General features: G+C 39.6%; 1 long non-coding RNA gene, 1 other non-coding gene and 1 pseudogene across 2 annotated transcripts; 1 reads left to right on the top strand and 2 right to left on the bottom strand.

The window, feature by feature from the left end:
- The first annotated feature begins 9,769 nt into the window (after positions 1 to 9,769).
- LOC148804402 (uncharacterized) lies at positions 9,770 to 14,615 on the top strand (annotated as a pseudogene).
- On the bottom strand, positions 10,151 to 10,258 carry LOC148804403 (small nucleolar RNA R71). Its single transcript, XR_016081559.1, has one exon. It is a non-coding gene; the product is annotated as a small nucleolar RNA R71 (small nucleolar RNA).
- Positions 14,616 to 15,159: 544 nt separating the features above from the next.
- Positions 15,160 to 20,400, bottom strand: LOC104609890 (uncharacterized). The gene is made up of 2 exons (XR_737343.3): positions 19,922 to 20,400; positions 15,160 to 15,375 (listed from the first exon to the last, which is right to left on the bottom strand). It is a non-coding gene; the product is annotated as an uncharacterized LOC104609890 (long non-coding RNA).
- Between the last annotated feature and the right edge of the window lie 1,589 nt (positions 20,401 to 21,989).

Here is a 21,989-nt window from a genome sequence, read left to right as displayed (position 1 = left end):
ATTTCTTTAGGCAATTTCTCTCATGTTGCTTGGGCCTCTTCGTCTACCATGGCTGCTAGGTAAGTCTCCTCACCTTTCTTTAAGCCTTTCGCCAATTGTAATGATGACAACATTCTTGGGCTGGTGTTTGTGCCACGTGTAGCAAAGACCATACATGGGGTGCTCTCTAACATGATGCACACCAAATTGGTGTGTGGGGGAACAACCTTCACCTTACAAGGAAGTCCAAGCCGAAGACAAGGTTGAAGCCATCCATAGGTACTGCTGACATGTTGACCTTGCCTTTCCATGACCCCACTTGTAGGTCAACTCCTCGATCCACTATAGCTATGGCCTTGGCCTAGGAGTTAACGGCCTTAAGCCAGCCATTCTCCTTAGTAACCTTTAGGCCAAGTCATTTTGCCTCCTCTACTGAGACAAAGTTGTGTGAGGCACCAGTGTCCACCATCGCATTAGTGATTTTTCCATTGATAACAGCTTCCACATACATGAGGCCAGCCTTACTAGGCTTTGGGGCTGTCTCAACCTTCTTCACTACGTTGAGGAGTTACATCGAGCCCATTGATGCCTCCTCCCCTTGCTCATTCACTTTTGTTGTCAGGGAGTTGAACCTGTTTCTTGGGGCAATCCCTGATAATGTGTGCTCCATCACATAGGAAGCACTTGAGTGGCTTCTTCTCTATGCCCTTGACTTTGTCTCTCTAGCCACCACTCTTTCCATCCTTTTGGGCTTGAGAGAACTGGGGCTTAGATGACCCTTCTTTGGTATGGGCCTTATCTCCTCCACCTTTACCCTGACTCTGTTTGGTGGGTTGGCCATTGGCCTCCTTATACTCCATCAATTGCTCAATAGCAGCTATGGCACTGACCAAGTCTTGGACGCCACAACGCCTTAACTCTTTCTCTTCCCATGGTTAAAAGCCTTCCATGAAGTGAAATAAGAAGTCCTTGTCTGTCATGTCGGGTACCTCCAACATGAGCGTGGAGAATGCCTTCACATAGTCCCTTAGAGTACATGTATGTTTGAGGTGCCTAAGGTTCTTCCTAGCAAGATACTCAACATTCTCCAGGTAGAACTGCTTCTTGATTTCTCTCTTAAAATCCTCCCAAGTGTTCATGGCGCATGTGCCACGTTCAACATCCATGCACTGCCAACACCACCACAACATGGCAGTGTCTAATAAGTACATAGCTCTAGTACATACCTTGGACCTCTTGTCCTCAAGGCCAACTGCTTCAAAGTACTACTCCATCTTCCATAGGAAGTTATCTAGCTCACGTGCATCTCGCGTTCCCTTGAATGGTTTGGGCTTAGGGGTCTTCACCTTCACCATCTCACGAGTTGGGGTGGATAGTCCTCTATTGGCCATCGCCCTCTTCCACAAGGCATGATCTGTCTGCATCTCCTCCATCTTGGCTTGATGCTCGGCAATAGTCCGCTACAGGGCCTTTATTTGGCCTTGATACTCTTTGTGCAAGGCCTCAATGATCCTAGTAATAGTACTATTCATGACCTCCCCGAACCTAACTAGCTCATTCTCAAAGAAGTCTAGGCCGCCATTAAAATTCTCAATTTCCTCTTGGGCTTCACCAAGAGTCATTTCTACCTTGGTTAGTCGCTGGTCCAAGCTAGCAACCTTGCCCAAGGATGCCTCCCGGTTCTTGCTACCATGCTTACTCTTCTTGTTGGGCTCCATCTTGGTCGCATCAATCCTTGTGGTGTCCTCCACTTCAAAGGCAATGTCCTTATCTTCCCTAGCCATGTGCTTAGTGTTGAACTTGGCTCTGATACCACTTGTCATGGACCTAGTCTCCTCTAGTGTCTCGTGCGGCACTTGGGTAGCAGTTCATTGCTCTGCAAGTCAACCTTCCCTACTTAGAGCACTCTCCTGGCTCATAAGACTAAATAGCTTACCAACTCGTCCCTCACATTGAGGCACACACTTAGGAAACAAAGGCACAAATCACACAAGGAAAGAGAGATGGAGAACTCAAAGGAACTTTTTATATTGCTCAAGAGAGGGATACAACACTTGATTGCTTGGTTGCTTCCTGCTTGATGCAAATGAGGGAGGGGGTTCCCTTTTTATAGGCACCTCCACCTCCTTAAGGGATTTCTCTAGAACATGAATGTTCTAGACTTGCTTCTACACCACTCCTTCTTCTAAACCTATTTAAGTTCCCTTAGATACATGAATGCTCTAGAAAAGCTCTAGAAGTATGTACAAGCATGTACATAGTTCAAGGGTGTTCATGAGGCTTCTAGAATGCTTCTGGAATCTCCTTGAACTCTCTTAAAGTGTCTTGGGGCTTCTGAAAGCTTCTAGAGTGTTCTTGAAACCTCTTTCATCAGCCCCCTCCTCAGTAGGGTTGAGTCAATCTTGTCACTAGGGGTGAGCAAAAAAAACCGAAAAACCGAACCGACCGAACAAATGACCAAAACCGAACTGAAAAATTGGTTAATTGAACCAGTCGATTCGGTTTTGGTTAACCATTTAAAAAAACGACGGTTAACCGAATCGACCAATATATATAATAATATATATTTATATAGTATTATATATACTATTAATATTATATATTATATTTTGTTTTATTTTTGAAAATCTAATAAATGCGAACTGAGACTTTTCAGGTCGCATTTAATGCTATTTATTAGATTTTCAGTTTGCCAATCTGGCAGTGGCAGATTGGCAACCAGACTGGTGAAGCCGAACAACCATTTTCTTTCTTAATCTTTCCCTCTCTCTCTCTCTGAGCTCTCTCGACTCTCACTCTCTGTCTCTCTCAGACTCCCACTCTCAGGTCTCTCCTACTCCCAGTTCTTCCCCAACAGATTAACGGATGACGGCCTTCGGAATCAAGTCATCAACGGCCTCCGGCGATCCCTCCTTTGGCAACACTGGCGAATGGCGATCCTTCCTACTTCCACAATAGCCAGCTCTCTCTCTTTTGGATTCTCACTCTCTCAGACTCCCACTCTCCCAGTTCTCTTCGTTCTTCCCCAACAAACCGATGTTGACCGCCTTTAACGCTCCGCCCTCTGACGTCGGAGGCGACATTCTCTTGCTTAAGTGACGTTCTCCCAGACTTCCACTTTCCTTCTCATAGTTTTTTTTTTTATTTTGAGAGCATAAAAAAAATTGAAAAACTGAACTGCGGTTAACCAGTCCACCGGTTAACCAATTGCATCAGTTCAATTTCGGTTTCGATTAAATGTAAAAACCGAATAAATCGGTTCAGTCCAAAAAATACCCCATAGTTCGGTTAACCGAACCATGAGCTCCCCTACTTGTCACCTTGTGACAATGCGCCCCCTAAACACATGCAAGACTCCAATGGCGTCGTGGAATAACCCTTAGAAGAAGTTGACATGGCTGTCGAAGCAATAAAACAAAAGTCATTGAATGTGTCGGCCAAGTTATACCTTGAAGAAAAGAAGAAGTTGTTTGATCTTTTAAGAGGTATAAAACATTCCCCCAATCGCAAGACTAGAACACCCGTCGAACATAGCTATATCATTTTTTTCTCATATCAACAAAATTCTAGGATGTTTTTTCCTGGTCGTATGACCAGATGCCCAGACTAGACTTAGCATTAGTTAAGCATTTGCTCTGCATCAATCCCAAGTTCAGGCCTATGAAAAAACTACAGCGAGTCTTCAAACCAGAAATAGCTTTGAAGATCAAAGAGAAAGTTGAACGACTCCTGAAAGTGGGCTTCATAAAGCCAATCGCTCACCCACAATGGTTAGCTTCCAATTAAGAAGAAAAACGACCAGCTAAGGTTAGTATCCAGATCCTAACATACTAGCTCATGACCATTGGTAAAAGATTAGTGCACTAACTTCCTCCCACTCTTACCCTAGGTGCTGCATAGACTTCAAGGACCTAAACAAGGCTTGCCCCAAGGATGAATTCTCGCTGCCGAACATGGAAATCCTCATTGATGCTATAGCTAGGAACCAGCTATTCTCCTTCCTGGATGTATATAGTGGCTACAATCAAATCTATATGGATCTCATAGATGCACCTTATACAATGTTTAAAATGCCAATATGGAACTTTTATTATAAAATGATTCCCTTTGGTTTAAAGAATGCTAGGGCCACGTACTAGAGGGCAATGATAAGTGTCTTTCATGACATGACGCATAAAGAGATAAAATGTTATGTGGACAACATCGTAGTCAAGGCAAAGAAAAGGGAGGATCACTCTGAAGTGTTGAGGAAAGTGTTCACGCGATGTTAGGCCTTCAACCTAAGGCTTAACCCACTTAAGTGTGCATTTGGAGTACGATTAGGGAAATTCTTGGGATATTGAGTCGACCATATTGGAATTCACCCATATGAGAATAAAGTAAAGGCAGTCCTGGACTTGCCACCCCAAGCACTGTGTCATAGTTGAAAACTTTCTTGGAAAAAGTCTCCTACCTTAGAAGGTTCATCCCTGGTTTAGCGCACGCAGCAATACATCTCCTTCAGCTGACAAAGAAGTCCACAAAGTATAAGTGGTCAACACAGGATCAACATGCTTTCGACCAACTGAAGCATATGCTAGCTAAAGCCCCAATCATGTCCCCTCTGAAGAATGACCAAGAATTCAGGTTGTACATAGCGTCTAACTTGGAAGCTATAGGTTGTTTGCTAGCCCAGGAGAATGATAAGGGAGTCGAGTGCCCTATCTATTATGCTAGTAGGACTTTGAAACTGGTAGATAAGAACTACTCGCATATGGAATAACAGTGTTTGGCGCTAGATTTTGGTGCACAAAAGACATTACATCCTTGGCCAGAAGGTAAAACTAATTGTAATAAGTGATGCAATCAAGTACTTCATCGATAAACCCCCATTCTTTGGAAGATTGGTCAAGTAGATGATGTAATTAAGTGAGTATATATCATTAAGTACACCCAATTCAAGGCAATTAGATTCCAAGCGGTCACAAATCTCCTAGCTGCCTTCCCCACCTCCGAAGAGATACCCGGAGACCACCCCCTCGTTACGATAGTAGAAGACACAAAGTGAGTCTTAACGTTTGATGGTGGTAGTACCAACTTCTTCGTAGGAGCCGGAGTCACAAAAGACATTACATCCTAGGCCAAAAAGTGAAACTAATAGCAATAAGTGATCCGATCAAGTACTTCATCGATAAACCCCCATTCTTTGGGAGATTAGTTAAGTAGATGATGCAATTGAGTGAGTATAGCATTGACTACACCCAACTCAAGGCAATTAGATGCCAAGCAGTCGCAGATCTCCTTGCTGCCTTCCCCACTATTGTCGACTTCCCCATCTCCAAAGAGATACTCGGAGACCTCCCCCTCGTCACGATAGTAGAAGATGCAAAGTGGGTCTTAACGTTTGATGGCAGTAGTACCAACTCCTTCGTAGGAGCTGGAGTCACATTGACTTCGTCTGCTAGACAAACTTCAGCTTATTCAAATTGCAATTCCCCTGCTTACACAACATCACAGAATATGAGGCACTTGTGCTAGGTCTGGTAGTAGCAAGAGATTCTGGGGCAAAGAAAGTAAAAATCGTAGGGGACTCTAAATTAGTGATTGGACATATGAGAGGTAGCATGATGGTGAAGGAGTTAACAATCTTGTTGGTGTGTCCGGAAGCGTGTCATTAACCGATTCGGAACACCGGTTTCAATATTTATAAATTTTCTGATTCTCAAAATAGCTACAAAACGCAATTAGTGGTGAGAAAGGGGTCGTATCCATAGGGAAGCAAGGGAAAATTGTTACATACTTCAATCCAGACAAAATAGCAAGATTTGAAATTGTTAAAATACAAAATTTAATTAACTGAACTGGAATCCATTAAAATAAAATTCTAACAATGCAATAAATAAAAATTGCAGAAAAATAAATAAATAACAGAAATAAAAAAAAAAACTAAATAAAAAATCTGCAACTTGGTCAAAGGTAGCAGTCTCCGGATTTATCCTTTGACCCTCGATCTCCTCGAGCTGGGCCTTCCGTCTTACCTGGTAGAATTTCAGATCTACAGAAAGGAAGACAAAAATTAAATTTGATAAAAATAAATTGCAGAAATAAAATAAAAATTGGAAATTAAAGAACAAAAAATAAAAATATGTGTAAAAAGTAAATCTAAAACTATGGGAAACTGGTTGGGATCCGGATCCAGAGCTGGCAGTAGTGGCTAGGTGAACTACAAGCAGGAACCCCTCCTCTTGCCTAGGCATTTTTCTCTTCCTCTACCCTTGAACTTCTCGAAAATAGCCTTCCGTCTTATATGGGGGTAGAATCCAACCTAAAAGAAAATAAAGAAAACAAAAGGGATGGTTGATCAAATCCAGTGGCAGTAGTTGCAGATTGACTGGACTACTTGCAAAAGCCCCTCATAACAAGATCTGGGCGTCCTTCCCTTCTACAACCCTTGATTCCTCAATAAACCTTAGCCTTGTGAACTGGGTGAATTGACCAACCCCTTCTCCAGGGCCCTTGGGGTCCTTTTATAGAAAATGGTGGATTAAATTGGGATTAGAAAGAATGAGGGGGGCAGCAGTTGGGTTTTAGCTTAAATATGGGCGCCCTAGGGTTGAAAGGTGGAGATTAAAAGGAGTGGGTAGCACCCTAGGGTGAATGGCTGAGATAGAGAGTGAAATTGAGGGCTGAGATTTAGTGGCAAAAGGCTGAATGGTGAGGATTAGAAGTTAGGTGGCGCCCTAGGGTTGAATGCACTCAAAAGAGGGTGCCCTAGAATGGAAGGTGGAGATTAGATGTTAAGAAGGGATGAAAGGTGAGGATTTAGTAGTTATGGGTGGCTAGGGTTTGTTAGAGATGAAAAGAATGAGTGGAGAGGTGCCCAAGGGTTTGCTACGGAGATGGGAGTATGCTAATACAGTAAGAGGGGCACCATTCAGGGTTTAGCAGATAGGAGGCGCCCTCCTGTGCTCAGTTTTTCACACAAACACCCCCCTCTCTGCTGGACTTCACACCAACTTCCCAATAACTATATTTCAGCCTTGAAACTTCCCCAATTTTCCCAAAAATTTGCATAGAGACCCTCAGATGTCACAATATTGAATTTAACTGGGAAAATGAGACATTTTGACTATTCTAAGGCCTAAAATACCCTTGAAATGATGCCCTTAAGGCATCAAACTACAGAGTTATCACACCCCCAACTTAACCATTACTAGTCCCTTAGCAAAGCAGCCTTAAAATTACACTAAGTAAAGAAATCATTCCTATTGCAAGATCATCATTGGCAAAATTAGCCAAGTATCCTGATTTTAGAATTCTCAAACTTTGTATAGATCAGTATTGGGCTTAAGGGGTAAAATTGTCTTGCTTTGAACATTACAGAAACTTGGCTAAAAAATCTTATATACCCTTCCATTTGCAAACTGTCTCAATAAGCTGAGATTGATTTTTAAAATCAGGCAGGTATTCTTTTTATCATTTTTGACAGTGGATTTCTACCCCTGAACTTGATATGCACACTTATTTTTATTACTACCTTCCACCGTTTGACGCGAATCTCGACATTTAACCTAGGTGAAGAGACCCAGTTACTAAGTGTTAGGTGATTGTCTTTGGCATTCCCTTTTCCATTTAACGCGAATCTCGACACTTAACTTAGGTGAAGAGACCCGGTCACTAAGTCTAGGGTGTCCATTGACCTTTTATTCTCTTATTTTTCTTTTTTTTTTTTGAAACACTGTTCAGGGTAATCCACTATCTCTAACAATTTGAAGAATTTTTTGTCTAATTTCTCAATCTTTCTCTTCTTATCTTTACAGGGGCAAACTTGGAAGTATTTTCCAATTTCTAAACGGTTTCGACAACGCTTAAATAAGACCAATTTTGACGCCTATCACTTGTTACCAATTTCTACAAAATTCAGTATTCTTCTATCAGTTTCCTCAACTTTTTCTGTTTGGGAATCTCTTTTAATGGAAATAATTTTTTAAATTTTCAGTGAAACTTTTAGTTCTTCATTTCTAAAGGCTTAGCTTCAATTTTTTTTTCAATTTCTCTCTCTCTTTCCTCACCCCCCAACTTAAGTGCCATTGTCCCCAATGGCATGACTAGATTGATGCAAAGGGACTTGGGCCAAAGGGAACAATCAAAAGGATTTTCCCAAGGGGTACAAGGTCTGCCAACTAGTCTCGAATCAAGAAACAAAAACTCAAATCCTATAGACAACTACGTTGGGTTGCCTCCCAACTAGCGCTAAGTTTAACGTCTTCAACCAGGCACATTCACACACTTCTCTCATATATACTCTCAAACTCGCCTTCTTCTTCCCATAGACAAGTTCAAATTGGGCTAACCAAGGGGTAGAAAGGGCATCTAAAAGATCATCCACTACATCTACCTTGAACTCATCTTCCCCTAGGTTTGGATACTTAGTGGCACTAAATACATTTAACTAGACTTTCTGCTCCCCAAATGAAATGTCCATTTCTCCCGATTTACAATTGATGTTTGCATTGGTCGTTGCTAGAAACGGACATCCTAAGATTATCGGGTTATGGTTCAGTTCCTCGGTTGGGGTCATTTCTAGGACGACAAAATCTACTAGGAAGTAACAATCCTCTATCCTAACAATGACGTCCTCAATAACACCTCGAGGAGTCTTGACTGACCAATCAGCGAATTGTAGAATTACTGGGGTAGGTTTTAACTTGCCGATCCTGAACCTTTCATAAATAATTAAGGGAAACAGATTTACACTAGCCCTAAGATCCAATAGGGCCCAATCGAAAGTGATTCCAGAGATGACACAGCTTATGAGAGGAGCACCAGGGTCTTTCATTTTCCGGGGAAGTTAGTCTAAGAGAACTGCACTAACATCTGCCGAGAGCATCACTTTTTGTGGGGCCGATCGTGGCTCCTTCTTTTGAGTGCATAGGTCTTTCAAGAACTCAGCGTATGTCGGGACATGTTGGATTGCATCGAAGAGAGAAATGTTAATATGGACTTGCTTGAATAACTCCCTGATCTCCTCGTTGCGAGACTCTTACTTCTTTCGCAATGGCCTAGATGTGAGTGCGGTTGGAAAGGGAACTATAGGTCGGTTCACTATAGGCTCTTTGACGGAAGCCTGAAAATGTATATCTAAAGTATACTCAACAATTGACATTTGTAAAATAAAGAGTTTAAAAGTAATATTTTTTCATAATAATTTTATAAATGTCAATTTTATTATTTGTGCAATTTTTATGCTGAAATAATTAATAATTGAATGGAGGAAAGTCCAAGTGAATCTCGAAGCCTTGTTCATCACAAACTACTTTTCATCCTTTAATCATCGTTTTTTTTATTCAAATATTTTTGCTCATCTTTTTATTTTTAGAAAATCATTTTTTCTAGGTTATTCATTCTTAGCGATAACTCCTTTTGTTGGTTTAATCAGCTTCTTTGTGGATTCGACACCTAAAGCTACGCTTCAACGACCGCTTAGCCAAGGGTAATAAATTTGGGTGAGACACAAAATTTGGCACCGTTGTCGGGGAAGCCAAACCAACAATTGAGTTCAAACATTCTTTACTTATCTTTTATTTCCTTTGTTTGTTCATTTTCTTTAGTTGTATTTTATTTTCTTAATCTTATTTTCCTTTTCTTCTTTTTGTAAGCCAAAAAAACAAAAAAAAGGAGCTGAGGGTGTATGAATAGACCAAGGGACAAAAGAGAGAGATTTGCTAGATAGATACGAATAGACCCACCACCACTCCTTGAATAAGAAGTAGTATCTACTTCATCTAGTTCATCCTCTGATTCTGAAACCATGAGTCAACACGAGGACAACCCTGTTAGGTCTTTGAAAGACTACCTGCACCCCACCCGAATAGCCACACCATCATGCATCATGTTCCCTATGAATACACCACAATTTGAGTTAAAACCTGGAATGATCCAACTCTTGCCTAATTTCCATGGTTTAGATAGCGAGAATCCATATGTGCACATTAGGGAATTTGAAGAGGTAGTGGCCACTTTTTATAACCGAGCTAATATTGCAGACATTGTTAGGCTGAAAATTTTCCCTTTTTCCCTGAAAGAGAGAGCTATGAGTTGGCTATACTCTTTGAGACTGAGATCCATAGGTACATGGGCGGAGATGACCCAAACTTTCTTTAACAAGTACTTCCCGGACCATAAGACCAACAACCTTAAGAGACAGATCTCAACCTTTTTCTCAAAAGGATAGTGAAACCTTATACCAAGCCTGGGAGAGATTCAAAGAGCTACAGAACCTGTTTCCACACCATGGGTATGAAAGTTGGAGGCTATTTAGTTACTTTTATGAGGGATTAACCAGCAAGGAGGGCCAATTCATAGAAATGATGTGTAATGGGGAGTTTTTAAAAAAGGATCCTGAAGAAGCCATAGATTACTTGAATGAGTTAGCTGAGAAGCTGTACTAATAGGTCATGTCCAATTGGGATTTACCATCTTAAGGAGGAAGACAACCTCAAAGCCCAATTAGAAGTTGTACCTAGGGAACTTGAGGCCTTAAAGATAAGAAATAATAAAGTCACCCACACGGTTGCTAGGGTAGAAACTCAAACTTCATGTTTTGTCTGTGGGGGATTGGATCACTTAGCTCAGGATTGCCCAACCTATGGTGAAATGAGAGAGGTTTATGAAGAATAGTGTAATGCCTTATGAATGTATAGGAAACCTTTCTCACCCTATTCAGAGACCTATAACCCTTGCTGGAGGAACCATCCCAATTTTAGTTGGAAGGATCAGAACCAACCCACATCATCCAACCACAATTAGAGTGTAGAGGTGCAACCACCCAGATTTTATCCTGCACCCCAATACAATGCTCGACCGAATAGGAATCCTTTAGAGGAAACACTTCAAGCATTTATAGCGGTACAGAATAAGACTAACCAAAAGTTTGAATCTGTTCTTGCGCAGGTGATTGAAGAGAACAAGGATATCAAGAGTCAGATAACTAAGCTTACCAATGCTCTTACTATACAAGAGAGAGGAAAAATTCCATCTCAGCCTCAAACCAATCCGAAGGGGTCACATATGGTACAGGGATCCACCTCTGATCCAGAAAACATTAAGGGGGTCCACACCATCACTACTCACAGTGGTAAGGTTTTAGATGAACCTTTGCCAAGCCCACCTCTCACAAATGTCACCACTTTGAGTAAAACTGAAGATGCCCCCTCAAAAGAGCCAGAAAATGAGGCTACGATCCAAGTGCCATTTCCCCAAGCTCTCAAATATGGAGGAAAAATTTCAGACAACCAAGGTGAGATTTTGGAACATTTGAAAAAAGTTAAGATTAATCTACCTTTGTTGCATGTGATTAAGCAGGTACCAGCTTATGCCAAGGTGATCAAGGATCTATGTACCATGAAAAGGAAACACCATGTCAAGTTGCATTTCTGATAGAACAGGTAAGTGCGGTGATTGAGCAAAGAACGCCACCAAAGTACAAAGATCCAGGGTGCCCCACAATTTCTTGCCATATTGGGACACAAGAATTCGGTCAAGCTCTCTTAGACCTAGGAGCAAGTGTAAATTTAATGCCTTATTCAGTTTACTTGCAATTAGGTCTTAGAGATATAAAACCCATGTCCGTGGTGTTACAATTGGCTGACCATTCTATTCAGAAACCAAGGGGGATAGTGGAAGATGTTTTGCTTCAGATTGATAAATTCTATTATCCTGCTGATTTTTTGGCTTTAGATACCCAATCTGTAGTTGACAGAGAGTCAAAAATTCCGCTTATTTTAGGAAAACCATTCCTTGCTACAGCCAATGCTCTTATTAATTGTAGGAATGGTTTGATGAAGCTTTCATTTGGGAATATGACTCTTGAGGTGAACATTTTTCATGTTGGAAAGCAGCCCCGAGACGAGGACAAGTGCTATCATACCTACATAATAGACTCTCTCATTACAGATGAAGTAGATGAAAGGAAAAATTCTGAATCTTTAGAATATCTCCTTTGTAATTCTGATTTGAATTCTGAATTTTTGTTTTATCCTATTACTGATGTTTCTAAGGTTTCCTCTATTTCTAATGATATGCAGGATAAGCAAAAGAAGTTTTGGCAACCACACTCTGAGGAGTTGCCATGTGAGAGAGACCAACCGAAGCCATCTTCTATGGAGACACCCAAAGTGGAGTTATCCCCACTACCTGAAGGATTAAAACATGCATTTTTGGGACCATGTGATATCTTTCCTGTTATAATATCTTCTAAACTTAGTGCTGAGCAAGATGAGAAATTGATAAATCTATTAAGAGAACATAAGGCTGCACTAGGTTGGACCATAGCTGACATTAAAGGTATAAACCCACTGATATGTTCCCATAGGATTCATTTAGAAGAAGGAACTATCCTACATCGAGACCCCCAAAGAAGATTGAACCCAATAATAAAAGAAGTTGTTAAAAATGAGGTCTTAAAACTGTTAGACGCAGGAATCATATATCCTATATCTGACAGTAAATGGGTTAGTCCTACACAGGTTGTGCCAAAGAAATCAGGGGTCACAGTAGTTGAAAATGAGGAAGGAGTTCTTGTTCCCACTAAGGTAGTAACTGGGTGGCGCATGTGCATTGACTATAGGAAATTAAACACAGGTACCCGAAAAGACCATTTTCCATTGCCATTTATTGACCAAATCTTAGAACATGTGGCTGGCCATCCTTTCTATTGCTTTCTTAATGGTTATTCAGGCTATTATCAAATTGAGATAGCTTTAGAAGATCAGGATAAGACTACTTTTACATGTCCTTTTGGTAATTATGCTTTTCGTAGGATGCCATTTGGTTTATGTAATGCTCCAGCTACTTTTCATTGTTGCATGCTTATTGTGTTTTCTGATATGGTTGAAAAATGCATGAAAGTCTTTATGGATGATTTGACTATTTTTGGTGATTCTTTTGATTCATGCTTACTTAATTTGAAAGTGGTTTTGACTAGGTGTGAAGAAAAAGGACTTGTGCTTAACTGGGAAAAATGTCATTTCATGGTGTCTTCAGGTATAGTTTTGGGACACATCATGTCTGAAAGAGGAATAGAGGTTGACAAGGCCAAAATGGAGTTGATCTCTAAATTATCCACTCCCAAAACGGTAAGAGAAGTCCAGTCTTTTCTCAAACATGTTGGTTTTTACAGGAGGTTCATACAAAATTGTTCTACTATAACACGACCATTATGCAACCTCCTAGTCAAAGATGTTGAGTTCGATTGGACCCCAGAGTGTGAAGAAGCTTTTAGAACTCTCATCACTAAGCTAACCACTGCACCGACCATGCAATCACCAGATTGGAACCTTCTGTTTGAGATTATGTGTGATGCTAGTAACTATGCAGTGGGAGTTGTTTTAGGCCAATGAAGGGAGGGGAAGCCCTTTGTTATTTATTATGCTAGTAGAAGTCTTAATAGTGTTCAAAGGAATTATTCTACAACTAAAAAGGAGCTACTAGCTGTTGTTTTTGCTTTAGATAAATTCCGTGCTTATCTCATTGGTTCACCTATTACTGTGTTTACTGACCATGCAACTCTTAAGCACCTTCTTTCTAAGAAGGATGCTAAGGCTCGCTTGATTAGGTGGATTTTGCTTTTGCAGGAATTTGATCTAACGATCAAGGATAAGAAGGGTGTTGAAAATGTGGTGGCTGATCATTTGTCCCGATTAGAGTTCAACAATTCTACTGATGATGACCCACCCATTCGAGATGATTTCCCCGACGAGCATTTGTTCATCGTTAGCCAAGTGCCATGGTATGCCCACATCGTTAACTACTTGGTTTCAGGTGAAGTTTCATCGAACTAGAGTGCACAAGATAAGCGTAAGTTCTTGGTTGTGGTAAGAATTTTTTTTTTTTGGATGATTCCTACTTGTTTAAGTATTTCCTTGACCAAATCATGAGGCATTGTATTCCAGAAAGTGAGATTAATAGTGTCCTTAATTTTTGTCATTTTGAAGCTTGTGGTGGCCATTTTTCTACGAAGAAGACTGCTGCAAAGGTTTTGCAAAGTGGTCTTTACTGGCCTACTTTGTTTAAGGATACTAATGCCTTTTGTCGTTCTTGTGATAGGTGCCAAAGGTTAGGTACATTAACTCATCATCACATGATGCTCCATTAACCCCATCTTGGTTATTGAGATTTTTGACTGTTGGGGTATTGATTTCATGGGGTCATTTTTGCCTTCTTTTGGTTATCTTTATATTCTGCTTGCTGTTGACTATGTGTCTAAATGGGTTGAAGTTGTGTCGTATCGTACTAATGATAACAAAGTTGTTGTTAAGTTCTTAAAAGAAAATGTGTTATCTAGGTATGGTATGCCATGTGTGATCATTAGTGATCAAGGGGCACATTTTTGTAATCGTTCTTTTGATGCTTTGATGCGCAGGTACGACGTTATTCACAAGGTGTCAACTGCTTACCATCCACAGACCAATGGGCAAGTTAAGTTATCTAATAGGGAGGTCAAGGAAATTTTGGAAAAGACGGTCAACCCGAACTATAAAGATTGGTATTTACGCCTTTCTAATGCACTTTGGGCGTACCGTACTTTGTTTACAAAATTATCCTTGGGATGTCACCATACTGACTCATTTATGGGAAAGCGTGTCATTTACTTGTAGAGGTTGAGCATAAAGCTTATTAAGCTGTTAAAGCACTTAATTTTGATTTAAATGTTGCAGGTATTCAAAAGAAGTTACGGTTGTCAGAGATAGAAGAACTAAGGAATGATGCATATGATAATTCTATGATCTACAAGGCTAACACTACAAGAAAATAGGCCTATAGCTACGAACAAATCTGTAGCTATAAAAGCAAAAAACTATAGCTATAGGCCTATAGCTACAGACAAGCTACGGTCAAGAAACGATAGCTATAGTCGCGATGGCTATAGCCAATAGCTACGGCTGAACGTATTCGTAGCTACAACTAATGTGCCCGTGGCTAAAGCCGAATTTATCTACGGATCCAAGTTGCCCGTAATAAAAGAACATCAATCTATGCTAGAGAAATAACTTATAACTACGGTTTATAATGACTGTAGCTAAAAACATAAACCTATACTGAATGTAGTTAAAACATAAACCTAATTCTGAAATTTTTTTTTTCATTATTTTTTGAAGCCTCCTTTCCTGTATTGAATACAAGCACAACTAGTTCATAATATAAGATGGAACTTAAATTTAAAATTCCATTAAAAGATTATATAATAAAAAAAATCAATTATATCTCAAGGTTCTTTAACATCCATGTGTTTGCTACAAATTCAAGGTTCTTGAATACATGAAACTCAATCCCTAAAGAAAAAAAAAATTGGCGTGTAATTTTTGATCAAATGTCTTCATCCACACGTGTGAAGTATCCTCCTTTACCATGTTTAACCTATAAGAAAATAATAGAAAATAAGTTAGAAATCACATTTTTGGAGATATAAAATCATGTATGAAAATTTAGTCAAGTATGCAATATAAACTTGCCTTCCGTATTGTGAAACCTAACCAAGCTTTAATGCTTGTTTACCAATAAAAGTGTTTGTACTTATTTTCCAACAATATTTCAGATTTAATACCTGTAAGTTGTAATAAGTAAAGTGATATGGACTTGAATATAAGGCTGGAAACTCAGGATTTTGGTTCCTTCAATAAAAGGTTTTGTTGGTGATCTCTTTTCTCCTCTCTCCTCCATTCTTTCTTCTCTATTCCCAATTTTTTTTCATTCCTCTCTCTCTCCTCATCATCTCTTCTCTCTTTCTCTCTCTTCCTAAGATAATTCCCTCTAAAATTCTTTAAATTGAGTCCCATTTTGTATATCAGGTTGAATTAACCTGATAATAGGAAGATGTCGGTAGTGTACTCAAGTATGTTAAACATAGTTACTTTTTATTCTGCAAATGGGACATTGCAACTCAAAGTGGAAGGAGGACTTGCAAACAATTATCAACTGGTTTAGAAATGGAGAGCTCTAGGTCCATGACATTTAAGACATCACATCAAGGGGGCTAGTGCAACGACGACTGCTAGCTTAAAATCAAGCATCAAATGGGTCCCTAGATTAGCACTTAATGATGCTATTGCCAGAACGAGTCAATAGGAAGTTTTTGTATTGAGGGTATGTGCTACCTAGGTTAATTTGTTCATCTTTCTTGAGAAGATTGTATGTTTGGGGAGGGTAGAAGTGGGCTAGCTCTCTTTGTGTACTACACTTTCTGTTTTTAACTAATTTGTATTTTTTATATTATTTCTGACTTAATTAATTAAATATTGATTGTTTACCCAAAAAGAGGTTCAATAGCAGTCATAATGAACTATAGGATACTTTCTAGAAGAGATTTTGTAGAGTACATAATCACCATGGATGATTTTATTTTAGAAGTCAAGGCTACAAGCTAACTTTTTTTTTTTGGTGGGGGACTTTATCCCAAGTCTCTTAATGTAAAAGGAGAAAGGAAACATGCATCAATATCCTGAATTTACAAAAGTCATGTCAATCTCATTTACTCAAATAGCTTTGCATGATATTCGATTGGGAATGAAAGAAGGTGAGGGCTTCCTATGAGGTGAGTGTGTGGAAGGGGATCATGACCTTTAACAAGGAATTCAGGGACCTAACCAGATTTGTAGTAGGGGATGGATCTAAAATCAGGTTTGGGGAGGATGAGTGGTGTGGGGTGGGAACACTTTGTGACTTATGTCCAAGACTGTATAGATTAACAGAGGCTGAAGTCACTATCAGTGGCTGCTATGAAAGGAGGCGAGAGCAGCTGATCTGGAGTCCGAAATTCAAGAGGCCTTTATTAAACAGAGAAGTTGAAGAATGCATCTCTCTCTTAGAGAACCTGGAGGGTGTAAAGCCTACAATTCAGCTCAAAGCAAAGCATAACAGAATCTTTCACATGTAGCTACAAGAAAGAATAAAACAAGGAAAGTCATGGCTATGACTGGGCAGCAGCTGAAAAGAACAATCTGCTTAAACTTAGTTATTCCAGGTAATATCCTTTGAGAAAAGATGTTATGGGTTCAAGGACCAATTTTTGTAAGTTGTTCTTGGTCTGTGACCAAACTTAAGTAGGACTGACCCAATGATCATGGCTGTAGATCCTAATCCTTACAAAAAGCTGGCCTCTAGAATGTCTTTTAAAGGAACCAGATGGGGGCATGGTCTCAAAATAAAGTTATTTCCTTTATGAGCCAAGAGGCTGATAAAGAATCTCAAGCCATGTCATGTGGGAGAGTTAGAGACAAAAATTGTTGTGTCATTTTACAAATGAATGTAAGGACAAAGCTCTTTTTTCTGCTTTCATGAGGTCATGGGAACACAGATGAATATGCCTCCATGCAGTAAAGATGCAGCTTGCTTTACTGTCCAAGTGATTATTAGTTTTGTGAACAAATGATATATATATAAATATATATATATATAATACAATGCCAAAGGTATATCCACCAAATATGCTGGGATTGAAGAAATAAAATGCCTAACCCTTGTGATTTACTTGCCACAAAGTTTTATTAAACAAGAAACAATGTCAATCAAAGAACCTCCCATCCTTGTAAACCTCATTAGTTCCCCATAGATTATCCACCTACTTTCTTCACCAAGAAAGAAACTCAGACTATCTCACATATAATATCCACAGCCTTTGTCTTACATAAGCATAACCATTGAGTAATACTTATTTCATCAAATTGATCTTCCAAATCTTGGACATGGCAAGCAAAAAACAAGTTTCTCATGGTTTTGTAGCCATATAGGATGATTACAGCAGAATTGTATACAATCAGAAGTGTTCCTACAAGCATCCAGCCTTGCAAGTCCTTTCCATAATGCAAATGAGTTCATAGTGTAAACATATAGTAACTAGACATCAATCTCATCCCACATATATTAATTGAAAAAAGGGCACCCCCAAAGTCATGTTTGACAATATTGTCCATTCAAGCCTTTCTTGGCACAGAAGCCTCAACCATCCACAGATTTAAACCACAACCTCTAAGCCTTTGCAATCTCACAAGCCAATACCTTCTGGAACAAGGAAAAGGCAATGCCAACTGCTACAACTCTATCAAAACCATATCCAATTTTTTCATTTGGAAAGCCCTACCCACAATTTCCTAGAAAAGCCAGCATGGAATGAGCTTTCAATACAAGAGCATTTTACCAGCTCTTCCTTTGTTTACATGAAAAACCTCAACTTACCTGGTTCTCCCAGAAACAAGCCCTCTATATATTACCATAAGCACCACGTTAATTCTACAAATATGATGGTTGAAAGTTGAAAATTAAGATTGCATCCTCCTCTAAACCAAAAGAAGATCATGACATTTAACACTGTGTTTGGTTTGAATGAAAAGGAAGGGGAATCTATAAGCACCACTTTGTATAGATTCCCCTCCATCTTTACCTACATTTTTCTTCAAACCAAACACAGCCTTAAGTCTCTTGTTCAACAAGAAAATTCAAAATGAACAAGACAATAGAAAACATCATATTGAGATTATGCACCACAACATCAGCATATATCTTTTCTTGCCAACGACCAACCACAACTCCCCCACCATCAAGCAATCTCTTGAGAAAACTCTAACTCCCATAATTCATAGAAAAAATCAATCATAGAAGAAACAACCAAAATAGTAAATAAATTGGAAAAGGACAAAATAATTAGTTACCCAATGTTGGTTGTGGCTATCTAGGGATCTAGGAGGTATGGACTGAATATGGATCTAATATTTGACATTTCTTGCACAATTTTCTGATTTTAGACTGAAACCCAGGTTCCCATGTTTGCCATCCAAACATTCTAATATTACACCAAACAATGACCACTAATCAATTAGAATAACCAATACAGTAGAGATTGTCCCAAGAAATTCATAGTACCTCTTACAACCATTATATACTTCCAAGAATTTGAATGAGACAACTTTTCAAAATGCACCCCTCTCCAAAAGAACACAATGAAAAAGGACTAAAGGTTCAAAAGATAGAACATAAGGATCACAAACAGAACCGCTAGAAAAGCAATTTAATATCACCAACTTCAACAAAAGGGCCAGGTTCCCATGTTTGCTTTGGTATGGACTCATGGCTGCCTTGTACTGCAGATTAGCTTGTCAGAAATAAAATCAGTCACTCATGTAATGATACAACACATATAATAGGCTTTTCATATAAACAATTGTTGTTTATATGAATATATTGTTGTTTTTTGTTTCTTTGGATGAAAGAAATTACTAATCTCTCATATAATAGGCTTTTCATATAAACAATAGTAAAACTTAATAGATGAATCATTCAAATGGAATTTAGTTGTAATAGTTTACAGTCATACCCTAAACACTGCCAGGTGATAACTGGCTGAATTGAAAAACTTATTGCTTTGACTTTTAGTAAAGAAGTTTTTGAGGAGATTGTGAGGTCTTTCATATAAACAATCTTTGGTACGGACAAATCATTTGAGATCCTGATAAATCTTTGGTAACTTGCAGGTTTTGCTTTGGGACAATGCAGGGGGTGAATTAGACAGACCTTGGAGCCAACATATAAGCTATGTTTTTTGAAAAATCCAGGGAACCCAAATCAGCTGTCAGTCAGTCATTTGAAGGGCTGTCTACTTCAGCCTTTTTGTATGGCTTGTTGGAGTGCTTTAAAGTAACTGAAGCAGTTTACCTAAATCTTCATCTCAGCCCTTCCAATGCAACTAATTCCTCTTTCAGAAGAAAAAGAAAATACATAGGAGAGGGGAGAAATGCAATTTTACATCAGGGGAGACAACACGTACCAGTAAGACAGAACCTAGGTAAAAAAAGTAAATACAGAATATCAAAGAGGCATGAACGTGCCTGAAATAGAACCATTTATAATAGATAAATCAACAAACATCTATTAGGCAACGTTAAAACAAAATTGTATTGAATAAAATTCATACCAAATGCTAGCAGTCCAACGACGTCCCCTGAATCAAATTCCCAAACTCTTCAGGCTCTCTCTTTATCAATCGATTCTTGATGACAGATAGAGTGAGAGAGAAGGGGGAGTGACCAAACTCGTTGGAGCTCGTTCGAGTGAGAGCGGACGAGATGTTGCAGGCTCAATCGATTCCTGATGACAAAGTGAGAGAGAAGGGGACAATGGAGAATATCCAAGTATTGGGCGTTCTTCGAGTGAGAGCGGGGGATCTTTCAATCGACTACTTCCAATCGATCTAAATCGTCCGCCGGAGGATCTTCCTGCGGTAGACTGCACTGGGGCGCAACGCGAAGCAGAAATTGCTATAGAGGTTGTGCGCTTAGAGACTGCTCTTCTTAGATAGTTGAAACTGTCTGGATGAAGCAAACCGTCTGGATAAAGCAAATTTGCCAATTGCCACAGTGGGAACGATCAAGAACTTGATTCTTGAGAGTAACAGAGAAGTTAATATTTAAATAATTAAATTATTTTTTATGATAAGTTTTTAAATAGTTAATATTTATTTATGTTTTAGAGATTATTATTAATTTATTATTATTATGGAATTATTAATAAATTAATCATTAATTGTTATTATTATTCATTAATAAGGAACTAATTTATTAATTATTAGTCTTATTTATTTATTTTAATAATTTCTTAATTATTAATTTTCATGCATTACATGAATTTCTAATCATTTTAGTAAATATTTCAATATTTTTTTCTTTATTATTTTTTAATATATTTATTAGTTTATGATCAATTTATAGCCTCCAATAACAAAATTTTTTGGCTATAATAAAGATTAAAATTTTGATATGAGACACACCATATCGGGTGTATCATATCATATCACTAGGTTCTCAATACACCTGTTTACAAGTGTTTCAGGCATGGTTTTCGAACTACCGTTGACCCAAATGGTCAGACCGTTGGGCCCAAGAACCGTCCAAGAAACCGGTTCCGTTTTACCCCAAACCTAGTCCTTGGCCAAAAGCCTTTGAATCGGCCAATGAACTATTGACCCGAGCAGTCAAACCATTGATCGGTTGACCTGTTTGACCCATTCAATAGTTTTGACCATTTTTTATTTTTAATTTATTTTTTCAGAATGGGTCGTCTGTTTGGACCAGATGGTTGAACCATCGACCTAAAAACCGATGGCTCGAATGATTTCTGATGCGGCGTGATCTGGGCACTCCTATCTGGCGGCTGACTGGCTCCTTGTTGGCAATGAGCGGCACCTGAGAAGATGAAAGGAAGGATTCCCAGGGATTTGCCCGGTGGGAATACTCCGATGCTTAAGTTAGTATTATGTATGGGGAGTAAAGAGAGAAACGAAAGCTAAGAGTGGAGGTCGCGCTTTATCACTATATTCAAGAGGTTAGAGGTCTCAAGAAGAAGTTTCTCCTTTGCCTTGAGGGCTTTTATAGGAGCGCTCTTGCGAGATCGGGCATAACCGCCACTAGGTCCCTGCCACAGCCGTTACCTGCCAGGGCTGCGCAAGTGGCCGTTAGGACGTACTCCTTACTCGGGCGAGTGACACGTCCCCAAAGTGACAGGCACGCCTCCTCCTACTGAGAGACGTGGGCGCAGACTGTCGAAAGGACAAGGACTGTGCCGTCAGTTAGGGACGTGGCCCTGTCTGACTAGTACGGCTTATTAAATAGAAGCTTCCTGAGGAATGCTCGTGCGGCCCATTTCGCGAGCTACTTTGCAATGAGTTTCGAATACTTCAGAAGTACCCTTAGTAGAATTGGTCCTCGGATGACTTGCCTTGTTCGGGAGCTCGAGCGACCTGGCTTTCTTAGCTCGCAAGTTAAAGTTTGCCTCGGAATATCCCTTGAGGTAGCTCGGGGGACCTGGAGCTCGCATTGTGGTGAGCTCCTCCTTTACCCCGCTACCATGTAGCGAGCTGCTTTATGGGCCTATCACTTAGCCGTTCTGGACCACAATGTTGAGTCAACGTCCACGTGTCGCCGTTTCATAGGTCGGGTCAATCATCTTTCATCAATTGCTCCCCACTCCTCGGGCTAAGAGTGCCG

The sequence above is a fragment of the Nelumbo nucifera genome, chromosome 1 (assembly GCF_055504915.1).
Source record: "Nelumbo nucifera cultivar China Antique chromosome 1, China Antique-T2T, whole genome shotgun sequence".
Classification (NCBI taxonomy): Eukaryota; Viridiplantae; Streptophyta; class Magnoliopsida; order Proteales; family Nelumbonaceae; genus Nelumbo; species Nelumbo nucifera.
Note: the sequence above shows the minus strand (reverse complement) of the source record. Positions and strands in the feature narration are given on the sequence as shown.